Source organism: Balaenoptera acutorostrata, chromosome 9 (assembly GCF_949987535.1).
Source record: "Balaenoptera acutorostrata chromosome 9, mBalAcu1.1, whole genome shotgun sequence".
NCBI classification, from domain to species: domain Eukaryota; kingdom Metazoa; phylum Chordata; class Mammalia; order Artiodactyla; family Balaenopteridae; genus Balaenoptera; species Balaenoptera acutorostrata.
The window spans coordinates 63,220,568-63,234,222 of NC_080072.1; the positions used below are offsets into that span (position 1 = coordinate 63,220,568).

The 13,655-nt window shown below is 40.0% G+C and overlaps 1 protein-coding gene across 12 annotated transcripts in view; it reads right to left on the reverse strand.

Annotated features, from left to right (window-relative positions):
• DLG2 (discs large MAGUK scaffold protein 2) overlaps positions 1-13,655 on the reverse strand; it is a 1,232,045-nt gene that overhangs the window by 398,081 nt on the left and 820,309 nt on the right. The window lies entirely within an intron of this gene.

The following is a 13,655-nucleotide window of genomic DNA, read 5'->3' on the forward strand; positions in this document are numbered from 1 at the left end:
AAAAGAAAGGGTAACATGAGAGAGGTAATTTGAAGGGAGGAACAGAGGGTCCAGAGATTGATTCAGGTATTGGAGGAGGAGGAAGGAAGAACATCTAAGTAACTGGCAAAAGAGGGGTGGGTGGGTCATGAGGATGAGTATGATTTTGAAATGCTCAGTTCCTGGTACTAGTGGGACATCCTTGTGGAGATGTGCAGAAGCAGTTAGAGACAATGGATAGGAATTTAGGTTCTCAGGACTGCAAATTCAGATTTGATGGTCATCAATAAAAGGATGAGAGATGAAATCTTAAGGTAACCGTTCATTGAGTTTGTGTAGAAGCTGGAGAAATATGGAACGTAGAATTGTAAAGGATCTTAGAAGTCATCTAGTTGAATTTTCTCTATCAGTAGTTTCAAAAAATGTATTCTGCAAGCCTTAGGTTTGACCAAGGTGCTTTTTGTATCACCCACCCTCCTTTCCCAGATATCTCAGTTCCAATCATTAAAGGTTCCTCTTCTATTTTCCTGCTCTTAATGTTGTAAGAATGGCAAAGAGCCAGCCAATATATTTTTATACTAATGATTACACAGATTTTGTTATTTGCTATCACATTTCCTTGCACAAAGAGATGCATTATATCTATATTTAACCTTATTATGAGGAAGGATTTACAATGAACATCAGAGCTTGGACTATAAGTAATATGTAATAATGCTATGTATTAATAGTTAATTCATTTTCATTTTTTAAATTTATTTATTTATTTATTTATTTATTTATGGCTGTGTTGGGTCTTCGTTTCTGTGCGAGGGCTTCCTCTAGTTGCGGCAAGCAGGGGCCACGCTTCATCGCGGTGCACGGGCCTCTCACTATCGCGGCCTCTCTTCTTGCGGAGCACAGGCTCCAGACGCGCAGGCTCAGTAGTTGTGGCTCACGGGCCTAGTTGCTCCGCGGCATGTGGGATCTTCCCAGACCAGGGCTCGAACCCGTGTCCCCTGCATTGGCAGGCAGATTCTCAACCACTGCGCCACCAGGGAAGCCCCATTTTCATTTTGACATAGAGTTAATTCATTTTCTTCTGCAAATACTTTGTAAGCACCTACTATGTCAGGAACTGTTCCAGCTACTCGGAAAGTTTGTAAGCAAAACAAAAATCCCTACTATTAGGAGCATACATTCTGATGGGGTTAGACCACTAAAAAGAAATAGATGCCATAAATAAGTTTGTTATATAGCATGTTAGAAAGCAATAAATATTTTGAGAAAAAGAAAAAGCAGAGCAGTGTAAAAAGGATAGGTGCTTTCAGGGATGGGCCTGGACAGGATTTATTGAGAAGGTGACAGTTGAGGAAAGACTGAAGGGGTGAGAAAACTAGTCATATGATATGTAAAGGAAACATTCCAGCCAAAAAGAATAGAGGCCCTAAGGTGGGAGGGTGCCTGGTGTTGTCAAGGAAGAGCTAGAAGGCCAGTGTGGCTGAATGAGTGAACAAGGGAATGAGAATGGTAAAAGATGAACTCAGTGTACTAGTTTTCTATTGATGAGTAACAAATTACCACAAACTTAGTAGTTTAAACCAACACCCACTATTATCTCACAGTTCTGTAGGTCAGAAGTCTGGGTGGGCTTGTCTAGGCTGTCTGCCTAGGATTTCTTAAGGCTGTTATCAAGGTGTCAGCCAGGCCAAACTTATGGGAAGCTCTGGGGAAAAACCCGGTTCCATATTCAGTTAGGTTGTTGGCAGAATTCAGTTTCTTGTGGTTGTAGGACTGTATTACATATATTTTATCATAAGGAATTGGCTCATGCAGTCATGAATGCTGAGAAGTTCCAGGATCTATAGTTGGCAAGCTGGAGACCCAGGAGGGCCAATGGTATAACTTCTAGCTAAAGTTTGAGTCCAAAGTTAGAAGACCAATGACACAGCTCAAAGAAGGAAAGAAAGAGCAGATTCTCTCTTACCCTGCCTTTGGTTTTATTCAGGCCTTGGATGGGTTGGATGGGGCTACCCATATGAGAGAGGACAATCAGCTTTACTCAGTACACTAATTCAAATGTTAGTCTTGTCCAGAAACTTCCTCACAGACACACCTAGAATAACGTTTAACTAAGTATCTGGGCACCCTGTGGCCCAGTCAAGTGACATATAAAATTAACCATTAGTCTTAACAAAGACTGAGGTCCCTGTTTTCTTGCTGGCTGCCAGTTGGAGGTCTTAGCTTCTAGAGGCCACGCATTTTCCTTCCCATGTGGCCCTCTCTATCTTCAAGCCAGAAATGGTACATTGAATCCTTTTCATATCTGGAATCTCTCTGGCTTGTTCTTCTGCAATTAGCTGGATTTAACTCTCTGCTTTTCAAAGGTTCGTGTGATTAGGTTAGGCCCACCCAGATAATTCTTCACCTTAAGATCAACTGATTAATAACATTAATTACATTTGCAAAATCCCTTTTCCATGTAAGGTAACTGTAGGAGTAACACCAGGAGGTGGAGATCATGGGGCCATTTCATAATTTTGACTACAACAGGCAGAGAGGCAACAGGGGATAAATCCTGAAGGGACTTGTAGACCATTTTAAAACTTTGACTTTTACTCTGAGAGAAATGGGGATCCACTGAGAAGAAGAATTACTTGATCTGATTTACATTTTTAAGTGATTACTTTGGTATAAAATAGATTTGAGGGGCAAAGTTTAAAGAAGTGAGACCAGTTAGGTGGCTATTGCTATATTCTGGCGAAATATAATAGTGCCTTGGACCAGGGTGGTATTAGAGGAAGTGGCGAACAGCGTATACATTTCCATCTATTTTCTTTTTCTGTTCAGATTGAGTAATTCCTGTTTTTCTATCTTCAGATTGGCTGATTCTTTCTTCTGTCATATTTATTCTGCTATTGAGCCCATTCAGTGAGTTTTAAAATGTTGGTTATTTTATTTGAAAGCTTTAACATTCTATTTGGTTTTTCTTTATATCTTTTATCCCTTTGCTGAGACTTTCTTTTTTTAAAAAAATTTATTTCAAGTGTGTTTGTAATTGCTCACTGAAGCATGCTGGCTACTTTAAAATCCTTGACAGATAATTCCAACATCTGTGTTATCTCAGTGTTTGTATCTGTTGATTGTCTTTTCTCATTCAAGTTGAGATTTTCCTAGTTTTTGGTACGAGAAGCAATTTTTTTATTGTATACTGGACATTTTGTGTGTTATGTTGTGAGGCACTGGATCCTATCTAATCTTAGTCTTTTCCACGTAGTGGATTGGTTTAGGTGTAGATCCAAGTGAGATGGATATTCAGCTCCCTATTTGGCCCCGGTGACACCAGGGAGGAGAGAAAGTGGGGTACCAGCTAACATTTGACTTATTCTACCTGCCTGTCACTTGGTGGGGGTAGAGGCTCAGGTCCCATTGGACCCACTGACACCAATGGTGGAGAGAAAGTAGCATGTTGACTAGCACCACCTTGAACCACCTTGTTTTGCCTCTTTGCCTCTGGGTGGGGCTAGAAGTTCAGCCCCCCACTGAGTCCCACTGACGCTACCCTGGTAGGTAAAGTGGTTTGCCACTGAGTGCCACTTCCTTCTTCCTCCTTCTATCTGTTGCCACTGCCAGGGGGTGGAAGTCCAGCTTCCAGCTGGTCCCTGCCAATACCAGGAGTAGGGGAATAGAATGCTGACCTCATTCCAGCTTGTTGCTGCTGGGTAAAGATGTAACTTCAGCTTTCCACTGAAAGTGGAGTGTCAACCAGCAACACCTCATACCATCTTATTCTGCCTTTTTGCTGAAGAATGGGGATGGAAGTTCAGCTCTTGTTTGGACCACTGACACCAGTCCAGTGGAGGAAATGAAGGGCCATCTCATAATTGCTTCTCCTAACTGTCTCTGGTGGGGCCAGAAATCTAGCTATCTACATGGTACCACAATGGTGAGTGGACAGTTTATTCTTCGGTATTTGGCTAGAGTAGGGCCAGTATTACTAAAATGTTCCCATTTCTATTAGACTACCCTTTTCCCAGTCCTTTGGTTACAGGGAGCAGGCTTTTCTTGAGGCTTTCTTTTTGTTTTTTTTTTAAATTTATTTATGGCTGTCTTGGGTCTTTGTTTCTGTGCGAGGGCTTTCTCCAGTTGCGGCGAGCGGGGGCCACTCTTCATCGTGGTGCGCGGGCCTCTCACCGTCGCGGCCTCTCGTTGTGGAGCACAGGCTCCAGACGCGCAGGCTCAGTAATTGTGGCTCACGGGCCCAGTTGCTCTGCGGCATGTGGGATCTTCCCAGACCAGGGCTCGAACCCGTGTCCCCTGCATTGGCAGGCAGATTCTCAACCACTGCGCCACCAGGGAAACCCCGAGGCTTTTTTACCTGTGCCTGTTGGTGGTTTCAGGGTATAGGCTTCTCTACTGCCCCGTCCAGGATACATGGGAAGCAGAAAGAAAATCCAGATAACTCACGTCAGTGTCATTCCTGTCCAAGTCAGTCTGACTCCTTTCCAACTTTTTAGAGTGTTGCTATGTTTGTTTGTTTTATTATGTCTAAAGTTGTTTTTGCTTTTATAACAAGAGGGAGGATTAGAGAGGAATGGGGATACTCTGTTTTGGCTGATACTGGAAGTCCAGCTTCTAGATACATTGTGAAGGTAGGGGCCAAGAGGATTTTTGACAAAAAAGTTATTATAAAAATATCCTTCTTCCCCCAATATAAAACACACACTCTTAGTGGGACCAGTGACATTCAAGCTACAGATAATAAACAGATGGAAGGAAGGGGGCTATTATGACTCTTTATCTGTATGCTAAATATCGTGCTTGATGCTTTCTGCACATCATTCCATTTATTCCTCAAAACAATCTAATGAAGGATGTATACTGATGTCTGCAACTACTTTGAAACCGATCCTAAGAGGAAGATGGATTGATGATTGGATAGATTGAATAGAGCAAGCATAGTAAAATGTTAAAAGCAGAATCTAGATGGCAAGTATATGGATGTCCATTATAACATTCTTTAAATTTCTTTATATTTGAAAAATTTTATAACTATTGCAAAAAGTAAACAACCTGATGAAGAAATTATTTTAACAACTTTTTAGATTAGTGAAATAAGACTGCTTGCCCAAGTTTTTACTGAGTTTAGTAAGTAGCAAAGGCAGGATTAAGACACATTTTCTGTTTCAAAATCCCAGAGTCCAAAGTACGATATATTCCAGAGATTGTCAATTGATAAATTGGAGGCTTAATTTGACCCACAGTGTTTACAAATTTTTGAATTAGTTGCTCATGTTTAAAATTAGGAAAATTTGCATAAAATGTGGATTTATGGCTTTACATGAAGAAAACCCCAGACATTCTGTGAATACTGGCTCTTAATCTCATTGCATAGCAACAGTTGTCTAGAACATGGCCCTCTTTAGATGGGGCATTCATACTCTAGCTTGCCTTGCATTCTCTAGTCTTACCTTTCCCTCATGTTTCTCAGACAAAAATCTATAAGTTGCATCACATTTGCACTTCTTGCAAAGTTAAGAGGAAAGTATTTCTTGTACTCAAGGTTTTATCAAAAATGAGAAAATGAAAACTTTATGGAGGGAGCCTGATATTTTAATAGAAAAATGGGAGAGAACAAAATTTCTTTGGAAGTAAGGATTATCCTTACACGTTTAATATGCAAAATGCTCTCTGCAGAAAGACTACAGCTTTAAAGATCATTATGAAACATCAGACCCCATTACATACCTGTGTAACCCATGCAGGGGCATTTTGTTAGTGACCCTGTGCATAAAGCACATCATTCTTGAGTGATGGTAGTTTTTATTTATTTCCCTTGGACAAGACTTTTAAACCAAATTACTTGGAAACTTCTCAACTCTTGAGATTTAAATGTCTTTTTAAAAATAGAATTTTATATCAAAGTAAATTCGGATGTTTATTTTAATAAAAGGGAGAAATGCAAAGAAATAAATCTGTAAAATGGTATGCAAATAAAATGTCCAAAGCACACTCCAAATGATTTGCTTTTTCTAATTTAAACTTCTTATACTAATAACCCATTACGTTACATGGAAGATTTTAAAGGGTTTTCATGTAAAAATGAAACAAACAAATGAAGATAACAAAACAGAAACAGACTCACAGATATAGAGAGTAAACTAGTGGTTACCAGTGGGGAGAGGGAAGTGGGGGGGGTGGCGAAAATAGGGATATGGGATTAAGAGATACAAACTACTATGTATAAAATAAACAAGCTATGAGGATATATTGTACAGCACAGGGAATATAGCCAATATTTTATAAAAAACTTTAAATGGAGTATAATCTATAAAAACATTGGATAACTATGTTGTATGCCTGAAACTAATATAATACTGTAAATCAACTGTACTTCAATAAAAAAATAAAAATAAACTGTTTTAATGTATATTTTTCTTGTCAGAGGATCAAAACCCTGTGGAAAATTAGAAGTTCTACTTTTTTAAATTTAATTTTTATTTTATATTGGAGTATAGTTGACTTACAATGTTTCGTTAGTTATAGGTGTACAGCTAAATGATTCAGTTATACATATAATCCATTCTTTTTCAGATTCTTTTCCCATATAGGTTATTACAGAATATTGAGTAGAGTTCCTTGTGTTATACAGTAGGTCCTTGTTGATTATCTGTTTTATGTATAGTAGCGTGAGAAGTTCAGTTTTTCTGATGCTTAGGTAAGTCAACTTGTTTAAGCTAGTAGTTAAGCTAGCTTATTGTTCACACAGCTAGTAAACATCAGAGCTAGTCTTCTTTTTCAAGACAAATTTTTTTCTTCCAGTTTTATTGAGGTATAATTGGCATACAGTATTGTATAAGTTTAAGGTGTGCAGCACAATGATTTGACTCGCATACATCATGAAGTGATTATCACAATAAGTTTAGTAAACATCCATCATCTCATAGATACAAAATTAAAGAAATAAAAAATATTTTTTCCTTGCGATGAGAACTCTTAGGATTCAGTCTCTTAACAACTTTCATATATAACATACAGCAGTGTTAATTATCATGTTGAACATTAGATCCCTAGTACTTATTTATCTTATAACTGGAAATTTGTACCTTTTGACTGTCTTCATCCAGTTCCCCCTCCTTGCCACCCTTCACCTCTGATAACCACAAATCTGATCTCTTTCTCTATGACTGAGACTTTTTTTTTTTTTAAACATCTTTATTGGAGTATAATTGCTTTACAATGGTGTGTTAGTCTCTGCTTCATAACAAAGTGAATCAGCTATACATATACATATATCCCCATATCTCTTCCCTCTTGCGTCTCCCTCCCACCCTCCTTATCCCACCCCTCTAGGTGGTCACAAAGCACCAAGCTGATCTCCCTGTGCTATGCAGCTGCTTCCCACTAGCTATCTATTTTACATTTGGTAGTGTATATATGTCCATGCCACTCTCTCACTTCATCCCAGCTTACCCTTCCCCCTCCCTGTGTCCTCAAGTCCATTCTCTACGTCTGAGTCTTTATTCCTGTCCTGCCCTTAGGTTCTTCAGAATCTTTTTTTTTTTTTTAGATTCCATATATATGTGTTAGCATACGGTATTTGTTTTTCTCTTTCTGACTTACTTCACTCTGTATGGCAGTCTCTAGGTCCATCCACCTCACTACAAATAACTCAATTTTGTTTCTTTTTATGGCTGAGTAATATTCCATTGTATGTATGTGACACATCTTCTTTATCCATTCATCTGTCGATGGGCACTTAGGTTGCTTCCATGTCCTGGCTATTGTAAATAGAGCTGCAGTGAACATTGTGGTACATGACTCTTTTTGAATTATGGTTTTCTCAGGGTATATGCCCAGTAGTGGGACTGCTGGGTTGTACTGTGTTCTGTTTTTCTGAGACAGTTTCTTAAGCGCAGTTTTGGTTCAAACAAAATTAGGAGGAAGGTACAGAGATTTCCTATAAGCATCCTGCTGCCACACATGCATAGCCTTCCTCACTGTCAGTATCCCCCACCAGAGGGCTACGTTTGTTACAATTGATGAACCTACACCGACACATCCTTATCTCTCAAAGTCCATGGTTTACATTAGGGTACACTCTTGGTGGTGTCCATTCTGTGGCTTTGCACAAATGTATAATGACATGTATCCATCATTATAGTATCATACAAAGTAGTTTCACTGACCTTAAAATCCCCTGTGTTCCACCTATTCATCCCACTCTCCACACAACCTCTGGCAATATTGATCTTTGTACTGTCTCCATAGTTTCGCCTTTTCTAGAATGTCACATGGTTGGAATCCTACAGTATGTAGCCTTTTCAGATTGGCTTCTTTTGCTTGGTAATAGGCATTTAAGGTTCCTCCGTGTCTTTTCCCGGCTTGATAGCTCATTTCTTTTGAGTGCTGAATAATAGTCCATGGTCTGGTTATACCACAGTTTATTTATTCATTCACCTACTGAAGGGCATCTTGGTTTCTTCCAAGTTTTGGCAATTATAAATAAAGCTGCTGTAAACATCCATGTGCAAGTTTTTGTGTGGACTTAAATCTTCAATTCATTTAGGTAAATACTAGAAGCGTGATTGCTGGATCATACAGTAAGAGTATGTTTAATTTTGTGAGAAACTGCTAAACTGTCTTCCAAAGTGGCTGTACTATTTTGCATTCTCGCCAACAATGAATGAGAATTCTTCACCAGCATTTGGTGTTGACGGTGTTCTAGATTTTTGCCAAATAATAGGTATGTATTGGTATCTCATTGTTTTGATAGAGCCAGTCAATTTACTACAAGTTAAGTGTTTTGCCCATTAAATGGAGAGAGAACTTACACAATGGAAATTTAAAACACTAAACTAAAATATACTTTGTATAAGCCAGAGGAGGACCTGAATTTTAAAAAGGTATCACAATATATTTACAGAATATAGTTTCCAGAATTATTGACACTCAAAGATTCACTTTAACTGCCCTTGGCTTCTATCATTTGAACCACAAACTTCAGTCCTTCATTATATGTTGCCTTGCACTCTGCTCTCTCTGAACGTCATGGTTTCCATGCAACGTCTCCATTCTCTCTAGTTCAGGCTTGGACTTTTAGGATAGTCTTCTAATTTGAAGATTCTTTGATTCTAGTTTCAATGTTCCAAACACATTCTTTCCACTAGAATGACACCTGATTCTCTTAGTTCCCTGCTTAATTGGCTCCAGCCATCCTATGCTCCAGTCATATCAAACTCCTGTGCTTCCTTGACATGTTGCTTCATATCTCCATTTCTTGGCTCAGGCCATCTCAAAACCCAGTTCAAACTCTCTGACCCTCCAGACACAGGCGATCACTTGCTCCGTGGGTCCACACTGTGTCTTGTACACATAACATTGTAGCATTTATTACATTGTGCAGTGATTGTTTGCTCATATATCCTTCTCCCTCAATAGACTGTGGACTCCGGGAGTTCAGGCACCAGCAATTCTCCAGTAGGAGCAAGATGCCTGACAACCAGGAACTCAGGAAATAGTTACTGAATGAACGAATCAACTCCCACAGTGATTTAGACCTCACTTTACCTTCTACTTCAAGTTATAATTATTTTTGCAAATATCTTTCTTTTTTGCTAGATTTTAATTGGGATGGAAAAAATCTATAGTCCGTAGGGATAGGGCAGATGACATAAACGAGTGAAGCAGGCTGAGCAGGGGCTGTAACAAACTGAGGATATGTTCCCTCTAAGGGTAGCTTCTGCTCAGCTCTGGCCAATTGTTCCAAGCAGGAACACCGACTAGTATTGCCAGATTCTCCAATTTCTAAAGATAAGAATCTAGATTGTATGTGAATTTCCAGAATTTTAAGCTGACAATGATAAAAAATAAAAGTATGGTGCAGGTCACACCCACATGTCTCTGCTGTGGATCAGCTGCGGGCTGCCAGTGAGACTCTGTTCTGTTCGCAGTTTGATGGCACGTTCGGTGTCTGCTCCATGTTTGTCTTCTCCATGATGCTCACTGTGGTACTTGGCTCATGGTAATTCTCTGTAACTTTAAGCTGATTTAATATTCCACGCTCAGTCCTGTCTCTGTCCTTCCAAGTTGTCTCATGCTGAAATATCCTTTTCTTGTATATTTCCCTTTTGTCTTAATTTTTCCTTTTATATTAGACTTGCTCATGGTCCACCTTCGTCATGATGGCCCATTCCCCAAAAATTTGAGCCACAGCTCTCATTTCTGCATATTTATTGCCTAGGCCAATGACGTTGGGTCTGATGAACATAACGCCTTGCATTTCCAAGCACTTCTCTGTGCATGAGGGCATTGTGGCCTCCAGAGAGATTATAATCTATTGAAGGTGTGGTGTCGTGGTTTATATTTCTAGGTATCCCCAGTATACCTAGAAGAATGCTCAATAAACACCTGATGATTGAATAAATGAGCACACACCGCCAATTTATAAAGAAGTGAATACGTTTCATACTAAAGTGATTTGAGCTCTAATTTTCTTGTCATTCATCATCCAGAGTTCGGATGGCCTAGGAACCCATTAGTAGTCATTATTCTACATTATTAGATGTGAACAGTGGAACACAATTCTAACTCTTGTTCCTCATTCAGGATTGAGCTCAAGAATCATGATCTCCTGGAAACTGTCCCTGACAGTCTCTTTAACCTTCCCATTCGAGGCTGTGATGGGCGCCTCCCCTAGCATTTTATCCTCGTATCTATCATAATGCTTATGACACTGAGTTGGCAAACTGTCTCCCTCTCCAGCTAGAATGATCAGCTTGAGAGCAGGGAACGTGTCATTTGATTTTTGTCCCCAATACCTGGTACATAGTAGGTGCTGTCTACTAATTTCAGCTTTCATATTAGATTTTCAATTGGAATCTATAGAAGATGGAACCTGGTTACTCATAATATCTATATTAAAAAAATCTTACCTACCCACTTAAAAGTATTTATTTTATTTATGTATCCAAACTTTCAATAAACAAACATCTGTGGAGTACCGACATTGTGTCAGGCACTGTGAATACAAACATTAAAGAGCCTGGGGTGGGAGGAGCCACATGTAAACCAACAGTTATAAGAGCCCAGGAATGGGACAAGTGCTTGGTCAGAAACACATGCACAATAAGCTAAAGCAGCCAAGAGCAAAGAGTGACCAGTCTTCTTCTAAAAAGGTTTTGTCTTTTTATCATCACCTGGATGAAATGTGCTACGTTCACTTATGCAGTTTTACTTTTCCGGTAATGTGATATAAAAAGCCTTTTAATTATAGAAACCTTTGGATGCTGAACAGCTGGGGAGATGCCGGCCTGATCTGCTCCCAGCTGTGGCTGATCAGCAGCAGCATCTTGTTTAGCGGGAGTCTCGGGATGCTCTCGGCCAGCTGGGATGTTTGCAGCAGAGGCAAGCAGGGTGCTGTGGGCTAATTTTTTCTCCTTAAACCACATGGCTTAAGAGGGTACAGGATTAAAAAAAAAAAAAAGAGGTGACTACTTAAACCCGAAGGCTTTCTCATGGCCATTAGTAGGATGTTCCTTGAGCTTTGAACATCTGAGGTGTGTGAAGTCACTCCAGTCAACTCCCAAAATATCCACCATAGTGAGAGGCTGTGTGGTGCAGTGGGAAGTAAGCTGTGAAAATGTTTCCAGTCATCTTTCTAATAAAATACGTATCTGACCATATTACTCCTTTGCTCAAAAGCCTTCTGGGGATCCGTATGCCTTCAGGATAAAGCCTAAACTTCGAAGCATGATAGCCAAAGTTCCCCATCATTTGACCTTCAACTACCTCTCTAATGCTGAACTCCACCATGCTTCCTTGCACCCCGCGTTCCAGCCTTGCACCCCAGTTCCAACTCTCCAGGTGAGAGTTGTTCCTCACACCAGGTTGTTCCATGTCTTATTGTCTGTGTCCAGACTGTTCTCCAGCACTGGGCTGTTCTCTTTGGCTAGAAGGATGCCTTCTGCTGCATCCTCATCTGTATAATGAACTTCTACTTCCACTTGGCCTTCAAGAATGAGGCCTGGTGCTGTCTCCTCTCTGTTTCCTTATCCCCTCTTGCCTCTAGAAAAACTGACCACTTCTCCTTTTTTGAAACCACATTATTTTTCATTGGTCATACCACTATTGTTACCTTTACTGTCATGAAACTACTTTGCTTACTTATCTATTCTATGAATGTGTATGGTCCTGAAGGATAAAGACCATGGTTTATTTGTTTTTGTAATGTTGGGAACTAGTATGGACTGAGCCTATAAGATAGACACACACACACACACAAAATATATTGCATGAATAAATAAAAAACAAGTGAGGGGTAGGAGGAAATGATATTGAATTCTAGTTCCACCTCTTTAGGGATGTGGGAGAACCTGGGCATGCCCTCTGTGGGGCAGGTTCCTTGCTTGAGTAATAACCTGGCAGGAAATAATGTTTGCGTCAAGGAGGAGTGATAAAATTCAGAGTAGGCAATGAGCTAGAAGCATCTAGAAAAAAGTATTAAAGAAAACTATACATTGAGGTCCTATTGCCAGCCATTTGGCAGATTAGATGTCCTAAAAACCCCTCTCATTACAAAGCAGCTAAAAATTCTGAATAGAATGCTTATAAAAAAGTTTTAAATGACTGGCAAAGCTTGCAAGTAAGAGAAATCCTTAGAGGCCAAAAACAAAGGGGTACAAGTTCAGAGAAGAAGGCAAGTACTGAGATGAGTAGTGGACTGAACAGCTTTTGTAGGTTTCCAATGTCCAGAGTTGATTGCTGCCTGGAGGGTAGGACTGTGTGGGCCCTGAGGTGGGCGTTAGATCAGAGACCCTTGCAAAGAATCAGGACCTTGAAAGGCTATACCCTAAACAAAAGGATAAAGCACAGAATAGCTCCTCAACGATGTCAAGTTTACATATCTGACCTCACCTTGGCTCAAAGGGCCTGTTTTTTCAAGGCATGTTAATCAAGGCATGTTTGAATGTGGAAGAAGTTGTACTTTAGGAATAGAATTCACAAAACTGAATAAATTGGGAGAAGAGAGGGAGAGTCTTCCTGTGTGCTAGGAGAAGGAACTCGGCAATGTAGCTCCAGCGTTACGGGGCAGAGGCACCCTCCAGCTCTGGCTCCAGGTTGCTGATGTAAATGTGCTGGGATGGCGCAGCCAAAAAAAAAAAAATTAAATGTGCTGGCTGGTGGGGGTAACCCACAAGATGGGCTCATTTGGCCATCTAGCTCAATGACAGCAGCCATTAAGGTCGTTTGGCTGGCTGATTTCCTTCTCTAAGAGTCCAGGCTCACCAAGCCACATGCTCATAAAAATATGTCTCTCCATAGTGTTTTTCCTAATAGGAGTGAATGTGCTAAACAGCACGTTCTGGTATCTTGAGCAGATCCATTTCTTATTATACATTCATAACTTGGCATTATGGCATATAAGCTTGATCACCCCTGGATACACTGACAAAAATTGAGTTTCAGAGCACATAGACGTAAGTCTCAGATTTACTATCGTGATCATCCAGTAAGGGACTGTTACCCTCTGAGGTCATGCGTAAAGAGCCAGCTAGTCTCCCTGAGCCCTCTCTTCTTTATTTCTCTATAAATGCAGCTGTATTCACGTGAGCAATGTTGTTAAGGAAAAAATAGTGATGAGGATCAAAGAGACTTTTCAGCAGGATGGGAAGAAGTGTATTAGCCTAAGTGTGAAG